This window comes from Plodia interpunctella, chromosome 9 (genome assembly GCF_027563975.2).
Source record: "Plodia interpunctella isolate USDA-ARS_2022_Savannah chromosome 9, ilPloInte3.2, whole genome shotgun sequence".
Taxonomy (NCBI): Eukaryota; Metazoa; Arthropoda; class Insecta; order Lepidoptera; family Pyralidae; genus Plodia; species Plodia interpunctella.
The window spans coordinates 3,215,974-3,227,827 of record NC_071302.1 but is presented as its reverse complement, the minus strand read 5'-3'; positions in this window follow the sequence as shown (position 1 = coordinate 3,227,827).

Genomic DNA, 11,854 nt, shown 5'->3' with positions numbered 1-11,854 from the left:
GAATCACCAGTTGTCTCAATGAGACGCGTTGAAAATGTTTTTTAATATTGTGACAATAGATATATTGTTATGATTATCACTTCTCATTTATGATCTGTAGCAGAGATATAGCAACAATTATTAAATGATTAATTAAGTACTTATAATCCTATCGAACCAATATTTAAGTATAATACCAAAGTTTGGCTGTATGTCCATAATTATTTGAGAATGTTTTTTTTCTCAATAAGTTTTCGATGGGATAATACTTTTTATAGTTTAGATATTTTTGATTTGTGTTACTATTCAATAAATTGGGACCCAGATTAGTGGATCAAGAATATAGAGGAGACATCTTAATCGTTAGAATAAGTAGCGCTTTAACGTTGACTTTAACCTGCGTGCCACCGACTTTTAGACAAAATAGCGTTTTTTAACGTCAAAGTTAACTGGTGCAATCCACCCTTGAACAAAATTAACAATAAACCCTACTTCAAACGAAACATTTGTGTATTACACAATAGCATATTTTAAATGGGGTATGTTTATCCCTTTATTATAAATAAGGGTCGCAATTTCAATTTAATGTAACGGTTCATACAATCTAACACGGTATCCCAATAAAAAATCTTCATGAGATAAAAGCACGTCTATTTTTTACGTGGCGATTGGTCCCATGTGACTGAATGAATCTATTGTTTGTTTTTGTTCGCATTAGTGTTGCCCATCGATAGAGCCCACTATCGATCAGTCAATCGATAAAATCTTAAATGGTAGTCGATGTCGAGTCAAAGCAATAATATTGATATGTAGATGAAATTAAAATTTAAAACAAAAGCTTTCGATAAATATGTAAGCACATTACTTTTTATACGCATTTCATCTAGTAGCTAACATACAGACAGATAAAAAATCTAAAAAAATGTCTTTATTATCTCTTATGTATTGATGATGATATCTAGGTCACTGATGGTTTGAAACAGATAGCAGCAATTATATATATCGATAGCACATTAAACAGCAATACAGTATATCAAAATATCATTACCATCGCCTAGTACAGTCAATCCTTGAAATGATTTTCATGGACAATTAATTGTAGTACTATCGATAGTAAAACTATCGATTTTCCCGCAGCACTAGTTTGAATCTGGTCTTGTGATACATAATGATGATAACAAAAGAAGAAAAACTGGGTGCTCTGGTTGTCATCAAGTGATAAATTCATTATTGACACGAGCTTTGAGAAAATCCACCTGCAGTTAATTTCAGTTTTTAGTTGAAGCTTTCCATGAAAGGGAAACTTGTATTGTAATGTATGGATACAGAATGACAATATGTTTGAGAGTGTGAGATTTTGTATTGTATGAAATTTAACTATACTTAGTAGGTATATTTTTAAGTCCACGTCATTAATTTAGTATTTTGTTATTTTTAATCAATTCAATTTTTAAAAATATGTTTTCAATCACAGATGAAAACAAATATTTTTAAAATTGCCTTTGTCAAATTAGTACTTGTGTTATGTTTTAACTAAAATTTTACGTTGTTTAAAATATCTTCCCCGAAATCTATCATCAATCATCAACAGCCATTTAAAACGTCCGTCGAAATCTAACTTGATTAAAATTGACTGTATCAAAATGTTTTACACATAGTTAAAAAACAATTCATTATAATTGAAACTTTATCCGAAATCTAAGTGGGTACTTAATGGCAGTTACGTTACAAGTTCAACATGGAATCTATGAATCGTTTTGCAACGAAAGTGAGTTCGGCCGAATATTTATTTAGACCGCATAGTTCCCACGATGTTGTAGAGGAAAGAGGACTAACGTACATATAATATATACGTTTAACCGGAAATATTATTTGCAAAAGTTTTCAAAAATACAAAGAAATCTGTTGGTATTCCGGAGATCGTTATCTGATAGTCTAGGAAACGAAAGTTCTAGGCAAATAAGTTATATAGACATATGATTTAACAGTTTCAATAAAGGTTTCCTAGCTATTGCTGTACGAAAAAATCGAATGTTATTAAAACAAAATAGTGGTAAATAATCTGAGAGTCCACATTATGCATTTTTCAATGACCTTTTTACAAAATATAAGTTATATTATTAAGCACAATCATAGCATTTTCAGATGTTCACATAAAAAAACTCAAATGTTTTTTTGCTACACGGTTACATTGTTTTATTATTTTGCATTATTTAACATTCAATCTAAGTAATCACTTTACGATATTTGTTAGAAATTGGTGATGTAATTTTTATTGTAAGATATACTCATGATATGTTCGACAAGATTCAAAAGTTATAAGATATGATTTTAACTAAATACTTTAAATGAATGCAATTATAAAAACACATCATGTTAAAAACAAAAATAGTTAAGTATCTTAGGTGTATTCATTAAAGTCACAATTTATTCCGCCACAATTTGACCTTCAACATACAGCAATTCCTATTTCTCAAGGGTTTTAATGTTTTGTTTGAGGTTACTATGTGTCTCTAATAATTTATTTATGTAATAGAAGGTCTCCAAGTTTGGGCCCTTCCATACATCAGGAATGTACATCTTGGGAAATCTTGGGTGCCACCCTTAGTATTAAGTTAGTTATGTCATTCATGAGTTACCAATTACTATGCTAATATAGAATAGATAGATCTCTTACATACTTACTTTGTTTGTGCGTTGAATTTTTTCCTTTCAAATACTTGGTTGACTGGAAGAAATCCCTTTCTGGGATAAGTCCGCCTTTGTTTCACTGCTTTCTTTGTATGTGTTTTCTTCGTGCAATAAAGAGTTTACAAACAAAAAAACAAACTTATCCACAACATACCTATCGTGTCGCAGTTTATGTTTAGATTATTTTCTTTCTTTACATATAAATTACATGTTTCATAAAAGCAACAGATACAAAACATTTACGCTCTTGTGTTTTTTCTCAGAAGTTTTGAGTTAGAAAATAATTTATGTAGAAAATAAATAAAATAATTACTATTCCTACCATCTGATAAATAATTTGCAAAGATGCGTATACTACTGAATAATCTTTGCAAATTTTTCAAATAAACAAATTGATTTAAAATTGCCAATGGCTTTAGTAATTCACAAATTCGTTAACAAATTGGTCAACTACAGAACACATTCAAATCCTAACAAACGTTTATTGATTTTGACACCCAATGATTCGCAAAGAATAATTGGCTTTCTGATATAAAATCACTTTTACAAATTTATTGACCGAACTCATCAATGCGACCAATTAAACATGGAAAGTTTAGCGCGTCACATGTTGGTTCTGGAGATGCCAAAAAAAATAATGTTCAAATAAGTAAAACAAACAAAGAACGTTTCGGCCATAGATAGCGAAAGCTTATTGACACTTTGGAAAGTAGCCGTAGTACTATAATAAAGACGTGCCCAACAAAAAGGTATTTTGATATCTCTGTCGATGCCTTAAGACATATATTGCGGATTGATGGATGTTTTTAAACAACCTTCATGTAGGCGTCGTTATCGGCTATTGGACGTATTTAGGTTGAATACTGGTCAAATTCTTCGTTTTTCTCTGTAATCTTAATTGGAAATTACATTGCAAGTTATACAGGTATGTTTACTGTTTCATCAGAATGTAGCGTTTCCATAGAATTGTGGATTTGTTTGTGTACTGGAAGTATTGTATCAGGTTCTTGTTTTAAAATTCATCATGTTACTGTAACAGCTTTACTACGAGAGTACTCGTCAAAATTATGAATCAGTTCTCTGAGTCAGAGTTTGACTTGTAGGAGTTAGATTAATGTGTTTTTTCATCTTAAAGTAAGTTTTCTGAATCTTAATTTTAAATATTTACTTGGGGATATCAAATTTAACCGTATGAAACATATGAATCGCATAAATACAAACGATACATATTCAAATGGATTTCCGAAGGCCATTAACAGGAATAAAACTAACAATAAATCAAACTAATGGCCCAAAAAATTATATATATGAGTAAATAGATTCGGAAATTCATGAACGGACAATAGACGATGACAGTCATATTAACATCAAAACCAAACAATAGAGTGCAAATTGAAACGTAGGTATAACCAAAGTAATAGGAAAAGAAATTTAAACAGTTATTATGTTCGGTTGAATAACTGTATAACCCGACCTTTAGCATTTAGTTATAAAGATTAGCAAAAATGTATACATAATTAAATACATATAGTAAAATTGTTGAAATTTGTAACTAGTGCGTCACGATGTTGAAAATATGGCAAAGAACTTATCGATATAGTGTTTCTGTGCCCCAAGAGTGAGTTCCCTTGCGAATTCCGGGATAAAAATCATTCTATATATTATTTTAGATTCTACTCGACATGTGCACTAAATTTTATACAAATCAATATTGCCATTGTGAAGTTACATAAAAGATATTAAATTGTGTGAATTTAATTAATATCGAAAATGTCTTAACAAAATTAGTTAAGACATTTACAATTTTGGTGTTCATATTTGCACAAATTGTTTAGCATCACAAATTGTTTAGCAGGAAACATTTTCAGCTTTCAGATTGGTATTTCATGTGTAACCGAAAGTATAGTGTAACTCATCGAAAGACTACTGCATACTACATTTTAACTGAATTTCAGAATTACATACCCAAATTTAATTAATACGTCATTAAAAATTCAACTCATTTGTCTAAAAAAGTGACATTATATTTCTGCTCATCTTCAAACTGACGCAATAAGCGTGACTTGTTAGTTCTCTCTTCAAAGCTATCACTACATGGACACTGTAAACATAGACTTACTATTACTTCATTATCAAACTTGTCTTTATTATTATAAAGTTTATTATTCTTCAAATCCATTTCTAATTTAAGTTCTTCTGAGATTGCTGGTAGTTTTTCTACGTTATTATTAAATTGCGCTTTGTTATTGTTAATATAAAGTTGAATTTTGCTTGTATGTACTAGTGTGTTGTTTCGTTATGCCCTTTATCTAACAGTTTTATGTCGGGCACGGGAATACTGAAACAAAAGTTGGTCGCCGCGACATCATTAACGAACCGGATTCGTGGGGCAGTGGATTCATTGACGGCTTTTCAACTGTTTGTCGGCGATAACAAACCAACAAGTGGCCATTTGAAAACATCTTTTTATAATATTTCTTGTTTTCTTAGAAAATAAATCGTCGTGAAAAATGGAGGGCTTTTTGTGTGTGTCCATTAAACAAAATGATTGGTGTCTTGATTCTTTTTGAACAGAAAACAACAATATTGAATAAACAAAAGGCACTTATCTGCATGAAACCAAATTAAAATAACTAAGGTATAATCCAATATATTTCTGTAGCGATTCTGTAGCGATATTCCCGATCCGACATTGGATATAAAAAAACGAGTCTATGGACCTGTTTCACCGCTCGCTGATAAAGTATCAGATAGCCTAAATGTAAAATATCATACAGATAGCATTAAAAATTGTGTATCAGCGTAGGATATGGTTAACTGACCAATCACATCAGGTAGATTTATCTAGAAGTTAGTTTATCGTCAATTACAAGCTCCTATAAGGCTCCTGGTATTGCAATTATTTCTAAGCAGTAATTATCACTTACTTATCAAGTGACGCTTTGTCCTATTTAATATTATTAATATTCCATACTGAAAATATTTTCGCAACATTTTCAAGAAAAATGTTGTATCCATAAATAGTCTTCTTCAACTTATACATCTGAATAGAATTAATGTGAGAGATTGATAAACATTTTACGATTACAAAACTTTCATTGATAAGTTACACTACTACGATAGTGCTTAATTACATGCTCGATAAATTGTATACATGGTTTTATTTCAGGAAAATATATTGAGAACACTTTCTCTGGTCAAAGCACAATAGTAAGATGTAATTTAGTCTTGTCCTATTTTTGGGATATCTTTCTTATTATCAATATTTTTATAAATTTATATTGCATTTAAAATTAGAAAGTACGTTACGTGATCGTACTTAAATTTCCTATAAAAATTTAATTTTTGACACAACCTTTTATTGTCGTCAGGTAGATTATTTAATTCAACACGTGTTCCACACAATAAACCATTGAATAGTTCCCTCGTCGAGAGCAGATCATGGGCGCATCATATCAGATCATACAAATCATAATAATGCGTTGTCTGTCAGTCAGTCAATCAGTCACTCAGTAACGCAAGAGTTTTATATATATATATATCTATATATATATATATATATATATATATATATATATATATATATATATATATATATATATATATATATATATATATATATATATATATAGATAATAGAAAAATTGATTACGCTTTCGACACAATTCGAAATTAGACTATTATAATGTACTCGTTTATCATATAATTAAGCAATAAATATTTCAAATTAAATCTTCACACATCTATGTGTAAAACTACTAGAGGTAGAGGCAGAAATTCTGACAATAAATTAGGGTCCTACTCTAAAACCACCACACTGTATATATTTATATTGTTATAATTTCATATTATAAAACATTTTTATAATATGAAATGATAAGTTTGTCCATCAAATCGAGTAAGTAGCCTATAATATAAGGATATAAGCGGGATAAGGACAAAATTAAGAAGAACATTTTAAGATGTAAACCCCAAAAATGTCAGTTTTGACATAATCATTGTAACAGCAAGATCGTATCATATTCAATACGAGACAAAAACATCATGTTGGAGTTGGTACATAACGTTATTTAAGTGAAAGATTTGATTACTAATAAACGAAACTCAATAAAAGCTTGTAAAATAATAAAACTTAAGGAAGTAACATACGTAGTGTTTGAGATATAAAACACAATGTGTGCGAGAAAGAAAAAGGTCGCTGGTCAGGTTCTGGGGTGCCCACAAGCTTGGGGGCCCCTGTGCATAGCACCGTCTAGCCCTCCGATAGCTACGCCACTGGTACTCGCACGCATGAGCCAGCCCGCTTGCGGATCCTACTTGCGACCTTCAGACTCGACACACATGCGCATACGCAAGTTTCACTTCCTCTAGACACGTTTAAAAACGCCTTTTTAGTGCCATGTCAATTTGTCCAGCATGAATCAAGTTCAAGATGAGAGGCGCTAATTTATGTAGTAGTGATAAGAAACGAAAGTGAAATGTTACTAGGAATTGTTTAGGCGGACTCCGACTGTATGTACCTTCTTTGACATATTCATATTTATTTATTTCACATACTTAATTCGTAAATGCACATTTGAGCATAAAACTATTTACTAATTCACCTAGGCATTTTGAATTGTCACATAAATAAAATTATTAATATTTAATCCTTAAAAATATATAAGTACTTATTATATTAGAGATATAGTATTATTTTAACTACTTAATCCACGAAACTAATCCATGAATTCAATTTTTCAAGACTTCAAGATTAGAGAAATACGCGGAATCAATAAATCTTTATAAACTTTCAAGGCTAGATTTTCTCAATTCAAACCTAAATCATAAAATAGTGATTACTGTCCAATCCAACATAAAAGTAATTAAAACCTCAATTCGAAAAGATTTATCACCAATTATAAAACGCTTCGTTAGGCTGGAAAGTGGATACTTTGTGGTCCAAAATACTTAATAATATAATATAATGTTTTCTGTTTACTCAACCAGATGGTTTATACCAAAAACAGTAAATATTCGCGCGGGCGCAAACCCATTTTTTTACTCTCTATACATGCAGCGTCAAAGCTTCGGAGCTGTGACGCCGCAAAGCCCGGGATCAGCGTAACAAATAACGTAAAAATTTCGCCGTGATTTTACAACCAGCCGCCTGCCTAAATCAACCCGCGTTTGGAATGCTATTGTTTTGTTGCATACCAGCTGCCTAGACTGTGTCCCATAGTTGCGATACGTACGACATCCACGGGGGGATATGGATTCTCTATATATCTATACTATTATTATAAAGAGGTAAACGGGTAATCTCTGAAACTACTGAACCGATTTTTCAAAATTGTTTCACCATTAGAAAGGTACATTATCCAAGATTGCTGTAGGCTATATTTTATTTCAAAATTCCCACGGGAGCGAAGCCCCGGGCAACATCTAATCATCCATAAGTTAGCTAAACGGGGCCTTTGAGTTCTTAGGCTTTGTCTATCCCGTAAGGATAGAATGGAAACGTATTGCTTTATTTGAATTTAAATTCAAAACTTCCTGCCATAAATGAAATAGACAAACGTTAAACTTACAGTATGTATATAAAATTAGAATTAATTATGTTAATCGTGGCTTATTCATTACGCTGTAATAATATTATGCACGTTGCACTTGCGTTGCAAATATAAACAATAACATTGATCACGAAACGTCGTAAATAAAATAAACGTTAAAGTTATGGCGATTTTAATTTAGCGTGTGTTAATTGACATTTAAGATGGAAGACTCGATGAATTAATCGCTTCAGGGAAAAATCGAGAGCGAACTCTGAGAACAGCCTGTGAGGGCTGCTATTTATACTTAATTTTATGCTTCTCATCGAGTAAGTTTATTATTATTTTTCTGATCGTATTTATGTATGTACGTATTTTTTTATTATTATTCAACAAATATAAATTTAATTACAAACCAGAAGGTTTAATAGAGACTAATGTTATCCTTATAGATATTATTGTTCGCGATAAACTCAAAAACAACTGGACGGATTTTCATGCGGTTTCACCAATGTGTGGTTTCTGAAGAATGTTTCAGTGTATAATTTATAATGGTTTTTCCTGAGCGAAGCCGGGACGGGTCGCTAGTTACTAATAAATTATTAGACTAATATTAATATTATTTATTGTTAAATGTTTTTCGGTATTCTCTTCTCATCAGTGATCATTCCAAAAATGTTTGTAGCGATGAGAATTAGAAATTATAATGAAGTATATTGCTATTTGCCTTCTCCACTTCACACAGTGCTTATAAATATTTAAAATCCTCAAGATGTTCACTGGAAGCAAGTGGTATTCTATGAAAACTATTTACGGAAAGTATTAGTCAGATTCAGTCAGACAGGGCAATTACGGGCACAAGTAAAATAAGGTTCGAACCTGATATTTCTAGACCACAAGCCGTTACCTTTGCTTAAAAAAATCTTTAAAATTAATTATTCAGTGACAACCCTATGACACGAAGCCGGACAACGTACAAGCCTAACACACTGACATACATTCGATCTGTGTGTGCGATTTTATTTATTTATCCGTATTTGAACATGCGCAGCGTCTAACTTGTGGTAGAAAGATTAGGTTCGCATTGTAATGGGAAAGTGATCGAATTCTCACAAAATAACTGTAATATACCATGTATACCATGTCCTTTCAACCTATCGTCGGTTGACGATAAAAAATCCCTATATTGGATAAGCCTCTCTGTCCCTATATTCGTCGTTGTACATGTATCTTTCTTATATTATAAATTTTTAACCCCCGACGCAAAAAAGAGGGGTGTTATAAGTCTGCGTATCGTGTCAGTCTGTGTATCTTGTTTGTATCTCCCAAACGGAGAAACCGATTTTCGTTTAGTTTTTTTTTGTGTAATAGAAAATTTGATCCAGCGTGTTCTTAGCCATGTTTCATCAAAATCCGTTCAGCCGTTCAAAAGTTGTAGCGAAATGAATATTTAAAGTCGGGGGTTTTTTAATTTGTCTAATAAATAAACTTGTAATTGACGTAATTTTTTTTTTGGCGGCGAAAAAGAGACCGCCCCAGAACACGATGGTCGGAAAATTTAGATGCGACGGAATAAATCTGGAGGAGTTACACAATGGACAGGGATGGATGGCGAAGTGGAAAGGAGGTCTTTGCCCAGCAATGGGACACCTCAGGTTATTAAAAAAAAAACGTACAATAAAATTATTACCGGCAAACAATAAATACACCTTTGTTGTGGTTAAACACACTACCTTTCACATTTTGAGTTTTACTTAAATAATAAATATATTTTGGCACACATTTTTCGTCGATATATATAATTACCATAATTCCGTCCTTAAAACGACAAACAAATCCAAAATAATTCCCGGTAATTGAAAAGAACAAGGTCGCTAAACAGTTTGGCGCAAACACTTTTGTTTACTTTATCTACCAAAAGTTTCAATAAAGCTTTTACATTTTCCATTAAACGCGTAATTTGTATTAATTTCATCGTATTCGGTAACATTATTAAATAATTAATTACGTCTCTATGAAATCTTTATCAAAAATATGTTTTCAATAAGCATGATTTTACTAGGAGCTATCTGTAGTGTTTATAGTAATAAACAGCTATGGGTAGTAACCCATAGCTCATAGCTCCAACCTTCAAAAACAAAACATCTTCAAAATAGTCAAGGTATAAACAAAATCTCTGCGCGCGAGTTATTTGGGTCCAAAATATTTGGGTCACTTAGAAGCGGTGGTGGTGAGATGGTTAAGATTTCTACACTATTCGGACCTGTGAACCGAAAGGTCCCAGGTTCGAATCCTACTGTTGCCACATGAGTTTGTATACCAATGTGACTCATGTATATATTTCATCGTCCACCACTTGCTTCCGCTGAAGGAAAAACATTGTGAGGAAACCTACACTTACGAGTTTCCATAATGCGATGCTTCATATCCATTTATACTAATATTTTAGTATTATACGTGTATTTCTTTCACATAATAAAGAAGCATTGGATTTAAATGATTTTTGATGTGAAAATATGGCTGGTTGTGTGTTACAGGCTAATTAGCCCGGCAAAATAATGTTGCACTATTGCAGTAAATTCTTTAATTCTTCTAGCTACAATCTATGCTACATTCCTTGTTCCGATGTGTTCTGAAATTTTATTAGCTGTGAGCAAACCAACGGAAGCGTATTTATTTTAAGCCGGATTTCGTCAAGCATTTAGGACTCAAATAGTCGAGTTGGTCTCTGAAGCTGTTGCTATGTAAATGTTAGTACGGTTCTAACTTCTGGCTATATTAGTATTTGGGATATTTATTAGTTTGTGTGGTGTAGTAGATAATCTCCAAAACGACTACATAAATCTGTTTCCAAAATTATTTGTATAGCTAGAAACGACATTAGCATTAGACGTAATTTGCCGGTCTACGCAAGATGTGGCCGTAACGGCGGTGCAAAAGTTTGTCGGCTATGTCACGTACATGAAGATTGCGAATACGCGAGTTATTCACGCGAGCCGACATCAGACATCCAACGGAGCATTGTCATCTCCATGACTTGCAACTCCCTTTTCAGTCTCATGAGCACCGGCCACCCTTCACTGCTATATGAAATCTTTACATAAAAATATTAAATACTAGCTGCCCCCTAGGGCTTCGCTCCTGTGGAAATTTCGAGATAAAAAGTGGCCTGTGTCATTCCAGTTTATATTCTACCAAATGGTGTACCAAATTTCATAACAATCGGTCCTGCAGATTTTGCGTGAAATAGTAACAAACATACATATATAGTAGGATTCCTAATTAAACTGCTTATATAAAACTTATTACTTTCAATATCACATCGTAAATCTTTACTTACCTACCAATAAATTTCTAATTGAATTAACAATTATGAGCAGACAAAACAAAAGACCATACTTATGAAGTGGTTAAATATTATCTCTCATCTAACAACGGCTTAACACAACAATCGAATAATCGCAAATAAATCGAGGGGCGTGTATCGATCAATAATCGATAAAATGTTACCGTCATAAAAATCTCCGGCCAATCATAGAACCAGTTTCCAGGTGGTATTTGCAATAAAGTTTACTTTCTCTTAGAAAATATCGTCAGAATTCAGTCCAAAGTATTTTGAAATTGCGCACCAAATAATCACATTGATTTATGAT